This window comes from Vespula vulgaris, chromosome 9 (assembly GCF_905475345.1).
Source record: "Vespula vulgaris chromosome 9, iyVesVulg1.1, whole genome shotgun sequence".
Taxonomy (NCBI): domain Eukaryota; kingdom Metazoa; phylum Arthropoda; class Insecta; order Hymenoptera; family Vespidae; genus Vespula; species Vespula vulgaris.
This window is the reverse complement of record NC_066594.1, coordinates 5,586,639-5,604,814: the sequence shown is the minus strand read 5'-3', so window position 1 is coordinate 5,604,814 and position 18,176 is coordinate 5,586,639. Positions and strand designations below refer to the sequence as shown.

At 37.8% G+C, this 18,176-nt stretch overlaps 1 protein-coding gene across 5 annotated transcripts in view; it reads right to left on the bottom strand.

The window, feature by feature from the left end:
- Nucleotides 1–18,176, bottom strand: part of LOC127066103 (uncharacterized) — a 150,399-nt gene that overhangs the window by 125,102 nt on the left and 7,121 nt on the right. The window contains exons 1-2 of one of the 5 annotated variants that reach the window (XM_050999427.1): nt 1,294–1,431; nt 556–736 (exon numbers count right to left, since the gene is read on the bottom strand). The exons of 2 other annotated variants lie outside the window; for them this stretch is intronic. The gene's annotated coding sequence lies outside the window, so the exon portion shown is untranslated. Of the gene's footprint in view, nt 1–555; nt 737–1,293; nt 1,432–7,891; nt 8,002–18,176 lie in introns of those variants that run through there. 2 more of the 5 variants (XM_050999423.1, XM_050999425.1) reach the window with 2 other exon arrangements.

The following is an 18,176-nucleotide window of genomic DNA, read 5'->3' as shown; positions in this document are numbered from 1 at the left end:
GGTGAGCGTGGGATTAACTCGTGAAAAAAAAACGAAAGAACTTAGTAAAAATGTTTGCTAAAGAATATACGATATATTATGGCGGCGTCAGAGAATTTTTCTTCGAGATAATCCTACGATTTTTCCTGTATTCTTCTGCAAAACCCGTAAAATCGTAACTCAACTACTGTCGATGCTATACGATTTCAAAAGCTTGAAGGTATTATTTATAACCTTTTCCACTGTATATTCCCTGAACTAGAAAGAACTCCCAACGTCGATGTTATGTATCAATAAACTAACGTATACATACACGCAATGAAACTTTACGAATTTTTATTTTTAAATGGGAAAGAGGAAAACAGACGAAAAAGAAACTAACGAAAATTAATAATTTCATTTCTACGAATGTCGGAACCGTGTAGGATAATCTCGATTTTACTACGAGCAAGATGAATATTTTTTTGGTGGAGCTTTGAAACACACACGCGTGCACGTTCTTGTACATATGATACAAGCGCAATTTATCATCGTGACAATTTCGAACGAATATCCTCCGGTATACTGGTTTCATACCTACTGCCACCCCTTTCGTACTCTTCGCAATATCCCTCGAGGCTTCTCACGGACCAATCATCTTGTTCGTGAACCGCTTCAAACTTGTATCTATGATTAATTGAATCCTTCTATACACCTACGCGTATGCAGGCCAACTTCTATCCTGGGGATTAAGATACAAGTTTCTTTACGAGAACGCCTGTAAGAAGAAATAGGAAGGACTTTTATCGAGATCGATAACTTTTCAGACTGTTCTCATCGAAAAAAGTGACATGAAAAAAATGATCGATCTTCGTGAGTAATGATTTATTCTAGAAAAAGAAAGAAAGAAAGATAGACAGACAGACATAGAGACAGAGAGAGAGGGAGAGGGAGAGGAGGGGTGAAAGTGACAGAAAAAATAACGAAAGCACAAGAATTATAACGAAAACAAAAACAAGTTATGTATGTATGGTTTTTCCGAGCAACGTTGAAAAAAATTTGTTCAATGGTAAAAAAAAAAAATATGCGTAAATATTTATTACCCGCGAATTTATCGTACAAGAATTTCGCGTCCCCTTTTTATTTCTTTTCGTTTGCAATAAAATGAAACACTTCCGACGGATCATTACGCAGCCTTTTGTTCCACCACATGTATCGAATAAATGGAGAGAAATAGTGAAGCGAAAAGAGAAATCGAAAAGGGTAAAAATAAAAAGAGAAAAAGAAATAGAAGGCAACGCGCAAGCTCGAGTATCTATATTTTATCCACTCTACCATGTGAACACAGACGGCTAGGAAGTGCGCACGGCTGTCGGATTTTTACTGCTCGTAAACCTTTTTTACGGTTGCCCATGGCTTTACATACGTATGATCTCGGCTCCAAGCGTTGTTGTATCAGTCGATGTTTCAATGAACGCAATAGTTCTCACGCATACGTTACATTCATATTTTTCTTTTCTCGTTTCCTTGACTCAAATCTATCAATAGTCTTGTTTCTCGTTTCGAAGGGATCATCTTTATGTTTTCTCATCCACGAAGAAGTATCGTATAACATATTATCGTCTTTCGTGTTATTATCACTTTCAAACGACATCCTTTATCCGGATATATATATATATATATATATATATATTTCTTTGTTTAGATACAAAGAGACATGACAATTTTACAAACGACTCTTCAATATTTTTTCATGATTATTTTAACCCATTCACTGCCATCACGGTCTCCGGTACACTGTCACTCACAGGGATTTTACGTCACACAAGTTTTCTTTTATTTACGTCACGTTTTTGTGCAATTCAATACTGTAATGCAATTCGGTATTCTGTTATCTCTTTTCATACAGGATATCGTCAAAATACACTTGTCGATGAATGTGTTAATTAGAATAAGCTTTTTACTTTTCATATGGATAAATCTAAATGAAATTGATATTCATTCATAATTTCTCAACGGAGCAATGATACCTATTACATGCATGGTACAAAATGTCGAATGGGGATTTAGAGAGTAAATGTATAAAGGGTCAAACGATGCGATATCTTGAAAACACGTAATCCTTAAGCGGGACATTGGCGTAACGGGATCGTATCGCGGGCTAAAGCACTCGAATAAAGGTCATCTCTTATTCGAAAGCTCTCTCTCTCTCTCGACTCAAAGTTTTTTCTCTAATTGGACGCCATTTAGTAACCGCTGTGTAAGAGTTGGAAACGGAACTTGTATGCAACACTATGCGATCGTTTAAAGGTGAAAGAACGAAATACGAAACTACTATTCGCTTTTTCTCTTCTTTTTTTCTTTTTTCTTCTCAATGATAAGAAACTTGAACGTTCTTAGAAACGATCTAATCAAATTCCATTCCGCATGAGTGAGAGAGAGAGAGAAAGAGAGAGAGAGAGAGAGAAATGAGTTTTCGAGTTACGTTTGGTAACTCGAGGCGACGATGGACTCGAATATCGATGATATAAGCGTAAGTAGAAATTGCATTCTCTGAGAAATAGATAGAGTAAGTATCCCTGATGTTTCGAGCTATCGAAATCGGTTTGGAACTTGGTCTACCTAACAGCAATTCAATCAATACGGAAGGAGCGGTTTGAAACTTAGAAAGCCGCGGTAATTGCGCCCGTTAACTTTTGTTGATCCATCGAGAATAGGTACCAACGAGAGAAGAAGACGAAGAGAGATGGAGAGAGAAAGATGGAGAGGAAAGAGAGAGAGAGAGAGAGAGAGAGAAAGTCGTGACGCATCGAGTTACGTGAGAGTATCGCTCTAAGAACTATCTACTTGCGAGAGGATAGCCCGAAGATCTATCAACTTGCCCCGGGAGGATACTCGAACGCGAACAAACTAATTTACGAAGAACCAAAGTCACTGACTTCCAAAACCGAACTTACTACTTTCTAAGTTGCTTTAATCCTTCCTTTGGAGCTGTGGAAGAAAACAATAAATAAAAGGTTTACACGAGCGAATAATGCATACCATTTAAATGGTCTATATTCGTAAGAGAGAAAGAAAGAGAGAGAATAAGAGAAAGAGAAGTCGGTTGATTGGATTCGATTGATAAAAAAATAGAAATTTTTTGGTATATCGAGAATATCTTCGATCCGCTTAAGAATTACCTTTACTTCCTTCCTCTCTCTCTCTCTCTCTCTCTCTCTCTCTTTTCTCTTTTCGTTTGTTCAAAAGCTAAGCGTTGATCTTGGGCTTAGTTAACAATGACACTCAAAAGTTTCAATAGACGTTTATCTTAGAAAGCTTCGTACACTTGGAATCCGTTGCGACCAATTACTAAGTTTCTCAAGGAATTATTGTTATAATTTCTCTTAACTGTTTATATCCGTTGGTAATTATCGCTCAACAGAGATTTGTTTCGGGTTGTTAATAATTATTCAACCCCCTCGAGGACGTTAATTATCCTGCCTCGTTTCTACTTTTTTATTTTTGTATTCTTTCTTGGTCTCTCTTTTATCATCTCCTTAAACATCTCGACGGGTAATAATAGTCAGGATAGAACGACTAGTAGCCATTGTAGTTTCTACAAACTATTAAGAAACCCTTACGTTCATCCACACCTTAGTTCTACGATAAAGGGTTACTCTAATTACGTTAAGCACGTGTGTTATATTTGTAATAACGCTATGTAAAGGAAAGTGTCGACGTCTACAGGTTGATGACGTGTCCCTTACTCGCCATGACGTCGAGCACATTCTACCGTTCGAACATTCACCTAACGAAGTTTGTGTATGAGCTGACAAGAACTACGGACTTTACCGTAAAGTTTCTCCTGAAAACGGGAAATTTAAACGACGTTATACCACCGACCCATTGTGTCTACGTGTCCGTGGCATAATACTCCTTCAGAGTTCAAAACATGCTTACCAACGTTTTCGAACGAAATCCTATTCGTATTTCCTATTGTGGTTAGTACTGATAGAAAGTACGCATGCGAAAGTTAGAGAAAATGAAATAGATATAGCTATAGAAGCATTTACTTTGTAATACGTATACATCGAAATACATAATATTAACCGAAAGTACAGAAATGTTAGTTTTGAATGATACTTAATGGTTAATATCGCAATGGCGTCGGGAGAGAACAATATCTTTTCATAGTTACAATTTTGTCTTATTAATGATTTTTATTATATTTTTTTAGTTTATTTTTGAGTAAGAGAAGATCACTGAAATTAATCGTTAAGATAACAAGAAGTACGAACAAAAAAAAAAGAGAAAGAAACGAAATTTTCAAGGACTATGATAAGCTATTTAATTCAAAAGGTAACTACTCCTCGTTGTACGACTAACGTATGTTAATATCTTGCTAATGCAGTCTATCGTATCCATTTTACTCAGGATTGCTTCTCATTCCTGAACTAAGCACGATCCACCAAATGATTTCGAATTCATGCAGAGTTTCGAGTTGACCATTTCGCTGACCAACGTCGAGAATCGCCTAAATTACGCGCCTCCCGTTACGTCACACACCTCGCCTACGAGAAATCCCGGAATCTATTACGTCTCCTTCTTTACAGATAATGTCACCAAATAGAAAGGAAAAATCAAAAAATGTACATGCAAAATAACGCATCACTGAAAACGTGATGCAAGGAACGTAGAGAAAAAAAAAAGGAAATAAACTAGATTCTAAAATTTTTCTTTAAAATTCTACTCGTTGGAACGAACGAGCGACAGATTAAAAAAGAAAATTGCAAACAGAATGTTAATATAATGTTACGTCGTAAAATCATTATTATATTAGTCGTGCAATTTAATTAAATCACATCATAGTGTTCTGGATTCTGGAAGATAACGAGAGTGAGAAGGAAGGTAAAACGATACAGAGCACCGATATCGGTATTCTTCTCTAGGTTTTTAATTTAAGGATAAGCATCGTGCGAAGTTACGTTTCACGGTAACGTTCGATCGTAACAAATATGAATTCCGTGCTGTTCTTACTGATAGTAAGTACACGAGAGTACGTTTAGATCGTCGGTGAGAGAAAGGTGAAAGAGAGACAGACAGAGAGAGAAAGAAAGAGAGAGAGAGAGAGAGAGAGAGAAAGATAGAAGATTCTCTGAACAGAGTAGAGCGTACTACGTGTGCGTGTACGGATCGTTAAGCGATACGAGGAGTGCTGTACGTGCGACGATTCCGGAAAGAGCGCTTATCTCCTCGTGCATCCCGCTAAAACGACGGCCTCGAACCGATTGTTTATCGATAACGTAGTATCATGCCTACGATCACGAAACCTCCCCAAAAGATTTTTCTTCTTCACACGATATCTCTCTATAAAATCGTATCGGAGTAGAAAAGGAAGATTGTTATATCGTACTTCAACAAAGATTATATAGGAAAAATAGACAATGAGAGAGAAGGAGAGAGAAAAAAATAGAAACGAAAAGTATTTTCATCGAAGAGAGTAAGACGAAACAATTCCAATCGTCTGATAAATCCAGAAAGAATTTTTCGTCATTTTTGATCATCGATAAAAATCGTGCACGATCTTAAATCTTTATCGATTGATAAAAAAAAGATAAAGAAAATAAAATCTGTTTTTAAATTGTAATATGTACAAGGAACGTCTATGAATGAAATCAAAGTTAATTCAAGCTATCTCTTCGTGATATCGTGTAAATGAAATTTTTCAAAACGAACATTCGCAATGTCAATTATTGAATTTCTCGTTTTTTTTCTTTTTCTTTTTTTTCTTGATAACAGATGAAAAGGTTTAGACTGTATTTTCAAGTTTCGAAAAATGAAAATTATTATCGATTTCGTTGGGTTTCGAGTCACGTGGTCGGGAAAAGCTTTTGAGTCGATGCAGTGAAATGCATCGAATCGTTGCACTCGTTTATAATGCCAAAATTGTATGTATCGCATTCGAACATTCGATCGCGGTACTTATCGCAGACGTATGCCTTCGATAGCAAACGAACGATAAAACGTTCGAACACGAACATCACGATATTTTGCATAGTTTCGGAAGCAGGCGGAAGCAACGCGTACTGTCGCAACACGAATTGTGCATAAATATTCTAACAGTAGTGATAGAATCGTTCTACATACGTTGGAGGACACGCGATCGTACGTGTCGGAATATTCACCCATAGTCAGATAGAACGTTCAGTGGGTGATGATAAAGTGAAAAATAAAAGAAACTAATAATAACCGATCAACCGAGAAGAAATTAATTTTCATTTAATTTTTCTCTTTTTCTTTTGCGTTATCACGCGCTCTTTTAAACACACATATCGATTTTCAACGACGATTCTATAATTATACGTGAATATATAATATACGTAATAATAATATTTATTAATTCGATAATGAGAACTTATTAATGATTCGTAATTATAAAACCACCACATAGTAACAACCGATCATACCATGAGAAACTATAATACTATTTCGATAAATGTATAAAGTAAATTGCAATCGTCGATAGGATTCGACAAATAAATTTCCTGCGAATGTGATCATTTTTATCAATTTAATATACGATAATTAGTATTCGTTGCATTGATTGCATCAATGATAATCGTGCAAGCTTGAAACTTCGTTGTCATTGATTTGTACGAGTTTTATTGAGTGAGAAATAACAATGAAATATAAATCGTTAGTCGTCAAAGATTTTTTTTTCTTTTTTTTTTTTTTTTGAAAAATTGATCAACGATAGATTGTGTCGCCATTTTCGAAAGATCGAACCAGGGAGAATTCTACTTTAAACATTACGAAAATGCTTACGTATGGATCAGGGATCGGTCGTTTAAAGAAAAAAGAAAAGAAAAAAAAGAAAGAAAAAAGAGAAAAAAGAAAACAGAAAAAAAAGAAAAACAAACAAAAGGAAAAAGGGTCATGAGAAAAAAGAGGGCGAGAGGCTATCTAATGCGATTTTGATGCGGGTTCTCCCTTACTCGAGCAGTACGAACGGTATATATGGCCTGCTTGGAATATATTATACTAGAAATAATGTATTTCTTCTCGCCCTATATATATATATATATATATATATATATATATATATATATAGAGAGAGAGAGAGAGAGAGAGAGAGAGAGAGAGAGAGGTTACCGGAACGTTGTACGTGGGAATGCGACCGACGACATTTCGATTGCATATACGATAGCATATATGCGGATCTGAAATCCCTAGAGATTCAAGAATTACGTGCTTCGATCTTTTTGCTATCCCTAAAACGAGACACTACTCCCTGGACTTTCTAGTCCATCGATTTTTCTTGTATCTCCTTTACCCACGAGAAAGGAATAAATTAATATTCAATGAATGTTCGGTATAGTCTTTGTTATCTTTTGATTCCTAAAATTATTATAACTTTCATTATTTTAAATATAATTTATTTCTCTAATCCGAATCACGAACCGTACGTGTGAGATAGACAAAGGGTGTAAGTGGAATATCTTGTTTTATGATATAAAAAAGCTCTTGAATGAAAGTTGCACGAAGAAAGACAAAAAAGAGAAAGCAAAAAAAAAGATAAATAAAAAAGAAATAAAAGTGAAAAAGAGACAGAAGAAGGAATGAAAGAAATATGAATAAATAGAGCAAGAGGAAAGATGATGAGTTTGAATTACACACTAGCATATGTAGTAATAGTAGAACTAGCGTGCGTATGAAAATGTCGTTTTCTATGTATCTTCACCGAACTTGAAAAAGTGTTGGTATGCGTGAGTATAGTTGTGAGGGTTCACATCTCATGGGAGCATCGTAGATCATTATTTAGTATACCTTCCTCGGCGGTCAGGTGGTGGAAAATGGTAGGTGAGAGAGAAACACGCTTGGCCGTGTGTGGATTGGGACCTCTATAGAAAATGGCACAGGCGAAATGCTGGAACGTGGTATCGCGAATTACCTCTCTTGATGCTTTCTCTTTTTTCCTCTTTCTCTTTCTCTCTTTCACGCGCGCGCACATTCGCTTTCTCTATCTTCCTTTTCCTACAACCTCGTACGCAGGAGTAGTAGCAGCAGCAGCAGCAGCAGCAGTAGTAGCAGCAGCAGCAGTAGTAGCATCGGCGGCCGAACTCACCTTGACAAGGATTTATTATCATCGATGTGGCAGCGACATAAAACATGATGAATCGAGTTCACTTCGTTCGTATGCCCGTCACGTGACGTAGCTAGGATGGTCAAAAAGAGAATGAGAGGAAGAGTGAGAGAGAGAGAGAGAGAGAGAGAGAGCAAGAGAGAGAATAGGAGAGAGTGATGTGCGAGGGAGAAGACTGAGAGCCTTCTAATACGTTTTAATTAATCGTCCTCGGATTAATTTGTCATTACGACTTGCCACTTACCCTTTCGCCCGTCATATCGATTGCCACGTCTCACGATTCCTTCACCGTGCTAGTTCCCACGATTTATGCCACGTACGTACGTACGTATGTACGTACGTACGCCTCGAACGGTTATGTTGCTCGTATGAACGATGACGGCGGGAAACATTGATGGAAAATTATGATATGTGTACCTCTACGTCGTACACGTATGCATACTACGATCGTTGAATGCGATATCGTTAAGTGTAATTACACAGCCTTTGCAATTAGTTTAATAGCATATGCATGTGTCCCTTGTATTAACTCCAACTAATTTTCATCAACAGCTAATTTCAGAGAAAACGAAACGATGCTTAAAAGGATCGGTGATAAAAATTCACTTTAACTATCGCATTAAGACTCCACTTTTCGAAAAGTGCACAAGAGGACGAACGTGATGAGTTTAAACGAGTTACTTCGACGTGTTAATGAGTGCTCTGGTGAACGATTTGCTCCAAAAGGACCCGTTAAAATTCTTTTCCCTTTCCGTTTCTCTCTTCTAACGTCCGACTGCATTGCGTCCGTATATTTTCCAACTTTAAAACATCGAAGAGGGATTGCTAAGTAAGCTATTTATCAGCATTTACTTTTTGCTGAACATATAGGTTCGCATAATGTATGCATGTATAATATTTACACACGGTACGTGTTTGTGCACATACCTACTTGTAAATAAAAAAAGGCGATGAATAGGTGATAGCGAATGAGTGAGATCGGGACAACGATGTAGAGTTTTCGCTTGATAAACGACTTCCTTATTTATCAGGTATGTTGGTACGATCATTAAATATTTAATACTTTAATCGAGCGCAGGACGGTGAATCGGTGGATGAGAGGAGTAAAACAGGGAAGGTATTTGAGCCTCGAAACGGCACGGAGCCAGGATCCTATCAAGCTCGTGTGCGTATAACGCGCGAACGAGAGATCGAGAAGGATTTTACGGACACTCGTGAACCTCTAACGCATTTATATCTGTATGTATGTATGTGTGTTGTGCAATGATGCCGCGCATGCGTGTAAATCTCCGTATACAGGTAATACTCCACCCACGTATAGGTATATGGAACTAAGCGGATCGGAATAGTAGAGTGGAAAAAAAAGTTAATTGAACCCTGGTGTTGCGTACGCCGCCCGAGTTCCCATCGATGTATCGGCTAATCGACTAATTAATGAAAATTTTGAACGGTCTACGTGAATGTTCAATTGCTACCTACGGCTAATAATTCTTTTGTCTAGGGAATCAAAGAATTTAGTTTCTTTTTTTTTCATGTTCGCCCTGGGACGATAGATTTTTATTCTAAACAAAATAAATCTTTCGAACTACGGGACCACCGATCACACTCCAGAGTGGTCATAGAAATAAAAAAAAAAGAAAAAAAGATTATATGAACAAACTTTTAGAGCTGATACAAATCGGACCTATGCAAGGGAAAGGATTATGCTTTTTTCGAAAAGAAAAAAGCCACATTTTCTTTTTTTTATTGCAAACATTTTATATAAATTTATGTTTCTTTATTTTTAGTAAGCAAATCCTTCTTGTGTATGTATAAGAGTGTACGTATGAGAGCGTGCGTATACGAATTGCTAATAAAAAAATTAATACGGTGTATATAATACAATAGATTTATTTGTTAATTAAATCAAAGAATCTAACTTTATTATTATGTAACATACTCTCTTTCTCTTTTTCTCTCTAAATACTTTCTAAGCTACTTGATTCACAAACGATGCAACGCAATGCGAATTGGGACGTTACAAGTTCCTATGGCCGTCGATAACGCGGAATAATCAATTATCCGGAAAAACGCATCTTTCTCCCTGTGTGAAATAGCTCTGACCCTTTTTCCCCTCCTTTTTTCTTCTTATTTCTTTTTCTTCCCTCCGTTGGTCCGATCTACGATATTAATGGACTTTCATTTACGTCAGGGTAGGATCGTCACGACGTTTATTAAAAAGTCTCGTTCTTTTTATCAAAAAGAAAAGGGTAGAGCGCGAAGAATCATTTTAATCCAATTGAATTTTTCGAACAGTTTAATTACTACGTAAACGCGTGTAAGATTGTGACTTTATGCGAAGCTAAACAATATGATTTTACTGGTTGGTTTAAAAAGTGTATCTTAATATTTTCTATGCCGATAAACAACCCACTTGGAAAGTTTCCAACTGTTTGCCATCAGCAATAATAAACAATGGCGCCAAGCGGACGCATTCAAAACGATGCTCTTTCAACTCGCAATCAAAGGTCCGTCCCGTGCGAGTAGAGAAATGTACGAGTCAGCCGGATGGGGGTCATAACCGTTCTTGAAAATGCACTACAACGTACCACGTTGTATGTTTAGTTGTATGAACTTTACGAGTTTGAAATGGTACGAGACGGAGATAGAGAAAGAGAGAGAAAGAGAGAAAGAGAGAGAGACCTCGACGTCTTTTGTAATAATTCATATAGCCGTCATTTTTGCTCGTTCGCATTCTATATTTTGTGTAATACCTCTCCCTATCATCCGGCTTTTGCGTACAGCCAAGATTTTGCATTCTACTGGTTCATCCATCATCGTACGCGAACTACAAGCACGCTGCTAAAGGTCTCGACTATGGTTCTCCCAAAGCAACCCATCCACATATCGCGCATTGTTTCTTCGCACGACAAACGTCCAGGAATTTGGGACGAGCGCAACCATATGCTACGAAAGAAATCGATCTACAGTACCTTTTTTGAGATAGAGAACGAAGAAAAAACAAAAAAGAAGAAAAAAAACAACTATGATCTTATCTCAGAAAAAGCTTTAGCTTTGAAGCGTTAGAAAAAAAAAAAGAAGGAAATGGTATAACTGTAAAGAACATATTAAGACGAGGAAATAGTACACGTTCATAGTGGATATATATCCGGGAAAAAATTCGAAAGCTTTCTCGCGAGTTTATAAAACAAGATCGCTCTCTGATCTTTCTGGAGTATCTTTCTACTGGCGACCTTCGTTACATCTTTTTGAACGAATCTACTGAGGTTAAATAAAAAGTAAAAGAAGTAGTGTTGCTCCAGGCTTAAAATCCAACAGCAAAGAACTCGCTTCCGTTCTCAAAGCACGCCGGCATTAACGACTCGAATCGAAGTGGATTCGTTTACGGTCTAATACACCGGACATTCTTTATATACAATTTATATATATATATTTTTTTTTTATTAGTGTCATTTTTATCGGTTTTCTCATTATTCTCTATTAAAAGATAGAAAGTAAGTAATCATAATATCATTTTAATTTTTTCTTAAGAATCATTATGTACAATAGTCTCCCCTCGATAAGATTTACGAAAAACTCAACTCTCCTTCTTGGAGTCATCGAAAAACGTCGAGTTCTCGGCGAACAGTCTCATAAAGAGAAAGCGAAAAAGGAAAATGAGGGAACGCTCATATCTTTTGGGAATCGAACCACGAAGAAATCGCGTTTTTCTCGTCGTATACTTTCTGGATTTGGTTCGCCATTCTCGATAAAAGTCTATGACCAAAAGCAAAAACCTTGATTGCTTTCGTGCTTTGTGACGAGTTCTCGCAAGGATGGCGAGGAGCATTCGAGCGGACGAAAGAGCCAGAAGTCGTGCTCGAACTTTGGCTATGTTCAATATGAACGGAGAGAGAAAGAGATAGATCGGAAGGGAGAGACAGAGACAAAGACCTACCTCTCAAAGAGAGAGAGAGAGGAGACAGAGAGAGAGGGAGAGGGAGAGAATGGGAGAAAGAGAGAGAGGGAGAGAGAGAGAGAAAGGAAACACAATGGTAATCACGATGCTTCCCTACGATTCACTTGTTATCCTGTCCCATGTAGGAGGGTGCATACGAAATTAATTTCTTGCGCGTGTGTGCCAACCGGATGGGGTAAGGATCGATAGTCGGACGACGAGAAGCAACGCCAAACCGACGCCGGCTGCTTTCTGTGAATTATGGAGGACTCTCGATGGAACCCGACGATGAGGAGTAAGACGACGAAGACGAGACGTTCGCCACGAAAAGTCGCTTGAATTCTGACTCTCACTGGGTGACATCAGGACAGTGAAGGGGTATGAGGATGGCAAATCATCGCCCAAGGCGGTACCGCTCGTTATCTCGAATCCATCGTGCGAAAATGACCGTCTTCTAGCCTGGGGAGACATAAAACGATGATAATAGATGGTTCAATAAAGTTTCTTGACGAGTAGAAGGAAGAGAAAAGGGAAAAAAGAAAGAAGAAGAAAAAGAAGTTTCGGTCGCTTCGATCTCGTCAACGTTGTCCTCGATAAAATGTCAACAGCGAATACAAGACCGACGAAGGAGTTTAATCGGAGAATTATAAAAATATGATATTCTTAAGTGTATTTCGATTTAAGTGAGATCAGCAAAAGAGAGAGAGAGAGAGAGAGGAAAAGAGTATGATTTTTTTAATCAGAAACTTTCGACGAATTATTTCGTACGGTGGTTTGTCCGGAATCCGTGATTCAAAGGATAAAAAAAGTGAAGCAGAGAAAGAGGGAGAGATAGAGAGAGAGAGAGAGGGAGAGAGAGAGAGAGAGAGAAAATGAGAGAGATAGAGAAAGAGAGAGAACATCGAGTTGGATGTTATTGCTTGGTCGTGACGGAGATTAGATATAAAGTGGAAACAACGTGTTTGTCGCACTTGAAACGCATGGAAACGTTTTCCACTTTTGAAACGTGATGCTCGTTACTATGAAAGCCACGTAAGATGCATACGTGTTCTGAATTACCTATGTACGGTTTCACGTTTTATTTACAGCCTCAGGATCTCACCTCTCTATCCTTCTTTCTCTCTCTCTCCCTCTCTCTCTCTCTCTCTCTCTCTCTCTCTCTCTCTCTCTTTCTTTATTTCTCTTTATATTTACCTTTTAGCTACTCGAGCGAACTGAAATAAAAATATTTTCCTATACAAATCATTTTTCGAATAAAGATTCGAAACGTTAAAAGAGAGAATTTCTTGTTTTATTTTCGCTTTCTCAAATCAGCTTAAATCTTAACTAAGTACACGAGTACGTGTTAATTACCTAACGCGTCTTTGAAAAAAATATCTAGAAGAAGGAAAGAGATTCAATACACTTTGAAACCTTAGCTTTTGTTTTTCGATGAAAACGCAGGATTCAATTACTTTACGACGTAATCCTTATTGCAAGCCGCACCTTATTCAATGTGCAACGCTCGAGAAGATTAAACGTCTCCTATTCCTCTATATGTAGGTACTTCCCATTTCTTCTCTCCTTCTCGTAGCGAGATCACGTTACGTCGTTGACGCATTTCAGGGTAATCCTCTTTTCCTCTCCGACTATCTTGTTTGTAAACGTATTCGCGGCGTCGGGACGCGTAGTATCGTCCACCACACTATGATGTTTGGTGTCAGGAAATTCATAACGACGACTCGGACGACAATTTCGAATGAATGTTGTCTCTTACAATTAGAACAGTTTTCGAGTGGATGCTTTTATCGGTATATTCGACAAGAGCAAAAAAACAAAGATACAGAGAGAAATGGAAATACAAATAGAGATAGATATACAATACAAGATAGATAGATAGGTAGGTAGATAGGTAGATGGAGATAGATAGATAGAGAGAGAGAGAGAGAGAGGGAAATAGAAGAGAACGAAACGAGGATACGAATTTTGGATGTAGTTTCCATGGCGAGATTTCCAATTTACGAAATTGCCCGTGAAATCGTGCGTTTATGAACCGAGATGAACGACCCCGCTCGGCCAAGCATCCGATACTCTACTACTCTATAGACAGCACCCCTCTCTTTCTCTCTCTCTCTCTTTCTCTTCTCTCCCCCTTCAACTGATAACCACCAACCCTTCCTGAAGTACTACCTCATGGAAAGGCAATACTCTCTCTTTCTCTCTTGTTCTTCACCGATATGGCCTCCGCAAACGTGTCATATCCAACGTAAACGGCTATCGATCTAAGCGCGAGCAGCCCTTTCATCGAAATCGATGCTCGGACTCGCCGACTATCGACTTCGCTTCGCTGTAGAAGGGTTTGCGAGAAATCCGAGCTTCTTTTCGAAGCCAACACCGCGATAAACACGTTCGATGGATTTACTCTCTCGAGAACCATCGATCGCCATGAACATAAGGCCGACGTGGTAGAATAATTTTTTGTAACAGGCCGAATCGAGAGATTTAATTCAATGACGTGGCTTGACTTGCGTACAAACGTTGCAGAAAGGAACAAGAGGGAAGTATTAAATGTGCAAGAAGAAAGTTTCTTTCTATTTCTCAGTTTGTTCATTCTCTCTCTCTCTCTCTCTCTCTCTCTCTCTCTCTCTCTCTCTCTCTCTTCCTCTCTATCTATCTATCTCTCTTTCTTTCTCGCGTTCTCTCTTCTTCTCGTTCTGGCACCTTTGCTTAAACGTCACTTTCACGGATGCCAACCAGCACGAAAGTTCTAATTGAGTCTACTGCCTCTCTCGTGTAACTTCTATTCTCAAGTTACTGGCTGTCCCTCGAAGGGATTGGAAATTCGACGGGATAGACGAAGAAAAAAGTGCGTAGACTGAACCCCGAGGGTTCTTTGTTGCCTTGCAGTATGTCCACTACCAACGATTCCGTGGCCGTCGCCGACATTGCTATTCGAAAGGGACGAAACGAATTTCAACTGGAAGTTTCTTGGCTTCCATTAGCTACCACCCTCGATACTACACTTCTCAACCATGACCCCTCTTCTCTTATGTACAAGTACATTGCATAGTATTCTTTGTATCGTTTTTTTTTTCTACATACGTATATATGTATGTTCGTATGTACAGATACATATACACAAGGGTAGCTAGCAATTCGTGAGGATCAGTCGGACTAACGCGTTTCGATAGAATTTTTCTCGTAAAATCGGTGAAAGGTTTTTGCTCTTTCTCTCTCTCTCTCTCTCTCTTTCTCTCGTAGATATTATCCTCTCGATCTGATTTTATATCTTGACCCTTTTTTTTTACACTTTTACCGAGACTGTAGAGCTTTGCACGTTATCAACCGATCGTTAATTCGTGAAAGTTCATCGAAGAATCGACAGAAGAAAATGAGAGAAAACTTAAGAAACAGAAAAAGTAGAAAGTGTGTGTGAGAAAGAGAGAATGAAAATAAGTGATGAATAGGTGCGGTAAAGTAAGTAAAGCGAAGTTTAATGAACATTTTCTCGTTTCTACGACGGCTTTGTAAAATAGATGAATGCAACTAAACATCCGAATACTGTCGGTTGTATATATTATAATTCCCGTGGGTTCGTGAAGGTCACGAAATAGTCGCACGAACTTAAGCTACGGTGAGGCTGTTCGGTTGAGTAAAGAATAAGGAAAATATCGCTGAAGTTTTTTCTTTCTTTTTTTTCTCTTTTCTTTCTCTTGGCTTTGGTATAATTGGCTTCCCAATTAAAACTTTTTCAACGGTACCGAAAACGGTTACTAAAGATTTTCAATGGCAGGTTACTTTTGCTGATTTTACGAAGAAAATACTTTTACTACGGTTAATACGTCTCACGTAATTCTTGGAAAACTTTGATTTCTCGTGTGACTTTTGTTCTTGTGAAAGAACGTTATTGAAAAGGAAAATCATTTTTAAACTCTACGTTTCTTTACGAAGGCGTTGCAAGTTTTCGATATATGAGACTATTTCTTTTTTCTTTTAACGTGTGCACCTTTATATTTTCTCTCTCTCTCTCTCTCTCTCTCTCTCTCTCTCTCTCTCTCTCTCCATTTATTTAAGTATCTATCTATTTATCTGTCTTTATCTTTGAACATAAAAAAGCTATTTAAGCGTATATAATTCATGGGCGCTTCTTTCGTTCACACACAAAACGTTGACTTTCCTTTTTATACTTACATTTTACTACGCGTAATCCATATCGTGGTATGGAGCTATAGTCCCTAACGTCACGTAGTCGAACGGGAATATACATCACCGAGGGAAAAGACATCCATCATCGTTCGTGGCAAACGTTGGCTCGTAGAGAGGCTTTGTACTTGCGCTACCATTTTCATCATGATCAACGTATCATCTTTCGCTCGTCATTAACGTCGAACTTGTCACTTGCGTCAGGGTCTTCGTTTTATCATTCGTCAAGCGAAAAATTGCAGAATGTTATGTTCTCTCTTTCTTGCTCTCTCGTCTTTTTTTCTTCATCTTCTTTCTTTTTCTTTTTTTTTCATCTCAATTTCAAAAGCCCAAGAAGACACTCGAAGAAATCTTCATTGGACGATCAAATTTAATTGCCATCGAGAATGTTCATAGAATATTTTCCTTTCACGTAAAATCCACGTGTATATCTATCTAGCGATACAAGTAGGACATTTACGCAAAAAAAAAGAAAAAGAAAAAGAGAAAACAAAGAAGAGAAAAATTGTTTCGCGAATAGATCTCTCTCATGCTTTTGCAAAAGAAAAGGAATATCCTCGTAAGCACTCGAACTAGCTGAAATAAGTACTAGTCCCAACAATGCGAGCTTGTAAAGTGTAAGGAGGAAAGAGAAATAAAAAATAACGAGAGCATGTAAAAACGTGCATGCTCAATATCCGAGTTTTGATCTCCCACGTTCTGTTATTATTCGATAGCGTTTACGTATTTGAAGTGAAGTATCATATTTCATCAAAAGTGTAGTTTTAACGATACTCGATACTATTATTTCTTTATTCTTTTTTCTCTAACATTTCAATGCAATAAAATTTTTCATCCAAAGCTTACTCCTACAAATTATTAAAAAGTTTATTCGTACGATATTCCTTTTATTGACAAGTGTATTATCTTCTCAATAGGAAATCTCTCTTTTCAAAATTTAATAGTGAGATATGATAGGTCTGTTCGTTTAAAGTCTACGTTTCCTTCTGCATTCTCCTAACTCTCCTTTTAAGGACTTAGCATGTTCGTTAAAAATCACTTTGTAGTTCGGAAATCGCAGTCGAATCGAATAACCGACACAGAGAAATTGCACGAATGCTCTCTTTCCTTTCTCTCTTACGTACAATCTTCGAGGATCTCGACGGACTTATTAAACCCGATTTCCGACAGACTCTCAACGCATTCTCTTCGGTCTGTTCACGTTTCTCGTGCTTTCTTATCAATCTTCTCCCATAAGTATTCTACTTCGTCGAAACTTCAATGCAAATATATTAATAACGTCAACGGTATAGGAAGAGAAAGAGAAAGAGAAAGAGAAAGAGAAAGAGAAAGAGAGAGAGAGAGAGAAAGACAAAGATATCTCGTTGGGAAAATTAGAAATTCCATGAAATCTAATCTTCGTTATCAAGCAGCAAACGCGTTAACACTCATCCATCGTTTCCCAAATCTCTTTAGAGAATTCTCGAATCTCGAGAAAGAGAGAAATAGTGTTAGTGAAAGATAGATAGATAGATAGACGAAGAGAGAAAGAAAGAGAGAGAGAGAGAAAAAGAGGAAAGGAGAAAGAGGAAGTAGCAAGAAAATCTGAGCGAGCGTTCATCCTCGTAAAACATACATTCCCGGCCAATAAAAGTTGCTCAGTGTAACGCAATTTTCCGCAACGAATAGAATGTAGCGATTCTCTAGATTTACGGCCACTAAATATCTTCGTTCTGGAGGCTGCGGAATCGGTAGCAAAACTTTAGCATTATCTCGTTGAGCTAACTTTTTACGTATGCCCTCCACTTCCTCCACTTCCTCCGAGGAAAGAATTATAATCCATTAAAGATCGTCCGTCTTATGCTACCGGTTTACTAAAGTCACTAACGTCATAGTGAATCGAGTACGAAGAGAAAAAAAAATTTATAGGAAATAAGATAGCGAAAGTTTATTTCGAATGGTTCCTATCTTCTGTTAAAAGATCGAATGAAGTAT